The sequence below is a fragment of the Panthera pardus genome, unplaced genomic scaffold (assembly GCF_024362965.1).
Source record: "Panthera pardus isolate Hobbes unplaced genomic scaffold, ASM2436296v1 HiC_scaffold_15, whole genome shotgun sequence".
NCBI lineage: Eukaryota > Metazoa > Chordata > Mammalia > Carnivora > Felidae > Panthera > Panthera pardus.
Genome location: NW_026526710.1, coordinates 64,465,553 through 64,468,777, shown reverse-complemented (window position 1 = coordinate 64,468,777; position 3,225 = coordinate 64,465,553).

Genomic DNA, 3,225 nt, shown 5'->3' with positions numbered 1-3,225 from the left:
AAAACCGGTCAGTGTCCACTGAGAGTTGAATTGCTTGATGGTATTGGAAAAAACACAGCGGATTTATGAATTGTTCATACCTGTTTCCCGGTTTGGTTTTGTCTTGCAGAAGAAAATCTATTTATGATTATTATAGTTATACCTGATTTATGCCCTGTCAATTACAGACAGGGATACGAGGCACTTCGCAAATATTAAAAAACATGTGAAGCTATAAAGCACTCTTCTAACTTTTGGTACATCAGTCTTGGTTTACAGTTAGTATTAGTGTTTTATTAAATAAGGGTGGCTACTCTCCAGTTCTGGCAAAGACGAGGAAAGCCCTGCCTATTATTGGCAGATGTGGCTGATAATAATAGACTTCCACTTAGCTTTTACAGGGTTGCTTTCCCTTGACTATAAAGGAAACTGGCTGGCAAATAATAATAATAATGTTCTAATTAAGATGTGCACACAGTCTGTGATGGATGAAGTTGGCGCCCGAGGCACTTAGGAAATTCAATTGAGAAGGGTCAGAGTTTTGATTATGCTTTCTTGAGTCGTCAAGAGGAAAAGCAGCCAAAGAGACCATGCAATGACAGCATAGTATGACAAAAGAGCAGTGAACTGAGAGTTCATTCTGCCACTAACCAGCTGTGTAACCCTGGACAAGGCTTTTGCCCTCTCTGGGTTGTAGTTTTCTCATCTGTAAAATGGGAGGACTCACCTACTGGGTCAAATACTTCTCACGCATCACCTCAGATCAAGGTGGCCACCCGAGGGTCTGGCCACCTGAGGGTCTGTCTGTGCTCACGGGCCTGGGATAACGCCTCGCTTCCTATTCACTCTTTGCACCTCTCACTTGCTGCCCTGGAGCTTCCCTATTGCCTCCGAGTGGAGAGAGGCTGCAAGACCAAATGGGCACCCTTGCATAGAAGGGACAGGGGACTTAAGGCACACTGGGGGAGGTTCTCACCAGTGGGTTCCAGAAGCCAGCAGATACGATCTTTTTCACCTTCTCCAGAATGCAGCAGCTCATGTGGCCACTCAGAAGAGGATCCAACAAGATCAGGCCACCAGCTGAGCTGGATCATGAAAGTGCTTTGCTTCTGTTCTCCTTTTCCTTCTCTGCCCTGCTCCCCTTTCCTTCTCACTCCTACTCCTCTGGCAGGACTGCACCATTTTCAGGGATGGGAGAGGACTGTCCTCCTTAATAAAGAGTGGTGTGGAAGCTTTGGTCTCGGGATCTGCTTTGGAAATCCCAGGCTCAGTGTCCTAACGATTCCCGCCAGTGGAGGGAATCCACGTGTACTTTCTCAGTGAAGGAAGAGGAGGACCGCAAGGCAAGGCAAGTTGTTTGATGCAATGTCCTTCTGTTTCAAGTTCATTTGAAACAAAAATGTCCCGCCATGAAAACGCAGTTGAAATCTCTTGGACTATTTCGCACTGGAACAAGTTTGGGAGAAGATGCTAGAGATGGGAAAGTGGGTTTTGGATGGAGAGTTCTGAATGCACGTGCAGGCGAAGTGCAGTCTGGGGAATCTAAGGAGAAAGACCAGGAGGGAGGCTGGCTTCCAGGCTGGAGAGACAAGATGTGAACTCGTCATCACAATGTGGGTAGGAGGGGAGTCCGTGTTTGTGGTTAAGATTCCTGGGGAAGCAAGTCCAGCGAGCAGAAGGTCTAGAAGAGAACCTAAAATCACCAACTCCAGCAACCCTCTCTCTCTTGTCCCTGCAAAACCATTTTCTACATCTTGCCCTCTCCCTTTGTCCTACTAAAACAACACTGATTTGTTCAGATAGGGGGTTGAGATCCCTTGATCTCAGGAGGTTAACATCTTCTCAGGCCTCCAGAGGATGAATCATGAATGACTTAAAGGTCAATATGTAACCCAGGTCTGCTAATGAAACCTGGCAGAAGGCCTGCTAAAGAAAGCTCCCTTCCTGAATTAAAAGATTGAAAAGAGGGCAGAGATTGCATTGTTCTTCCTGCCTTGGATATAGATGTGATGCTGGTGCTACAGCAGCCACATGGTGATATTGAGGCAACAAACACAAGAGGAAGGCCAAGAGAATCTCAGGGATGCTAGCCCTAATATCAGTGAGCCACTAAGTCAATTTTAGCAGCTATACATCATCTTCTTGTGTTCAAGAAAAATAAATCCTTGTTTATTTCAGGCACTGTCAGTAGGGTTTTCTGTTCCTCAGAGCCAAAATCATTCCTGAGCCAAGGAAAATGTGATAAAGAACCAACAGGAGATCCAAGAAGGACAAAGATTCAGAAGTCAAGGAAATAGAATTTGAGGAGGCGGAAGTGGCTGACAGTGAAAATGCTGCTGAGGAGTCAAAAGAAAGAGGACACTTGAAAACATGAATGGAATTGTTCGAGTGAGAGGTCATTGGTCAGCTCAATGCGAGCCGTTCCAGTCTTACTGATGGGGCAAAAGCCAGATGTCAGTGGGCTAAGGAGAAAAGAATGTGAGGAGGGGAGGCACTGAATATAGACAGTTCTTTCGAGAAGTTTTGCCTGTGAATGTATCAAGAGCCTTCAAATGTTACTGAGCTTTGACCTATATTTTTCACTTGTAGAGATCTATCCAAAGGAAATAATTAGAGATACTGACAAAGATTTAGGCCATATTGCCCCAGCCAATATATAGGAGGTGTTTTTAATGGCACGGGAAAATATTCATAATGGATCAATTAAAAAACCAGGCCCTAAAAAATATGGCTATAAATTTGTTATATACATTATTCATATGCAAAGAAAAAGGCAGAAAAGAAATACATTAAAATATCCAAAATTACAGGAAAACTTAAATTTCTATTTTTCTTTATGTTTCAGAATTAGCATTTGTCATTTTTATGATCAGTAAGCTTTACGTTTTAAAAGCTATGACATTTGCTATGAAGGAAAAGAAACATAGCAGCAACTCGGGCCAGGTCCTAATAGGACAAATACCTGAAGAACAAGTAGGGGTTTATACAGCATATCGTGTTTTCTTCTTAGATCAGACTTTCAGGAACCTCGGAAGCAAATTTGATGTTCAGTCACCAGTATTTAACTTTCTCTTTTCTTTGCTTATTTGCTTTATCCCTTCTTGGGCCCCAGGTCCCACATCTACAAAGACAGGAAGAGGCATCTGAATAATTTGGCCCAGTGGGAAGGGTCCAGGCCCCCCAGTATGTCCCAGAGCCCCCTTGGCCAAGAGATACAGGTGAGAGACAGCAAATATCCCTCAAGGC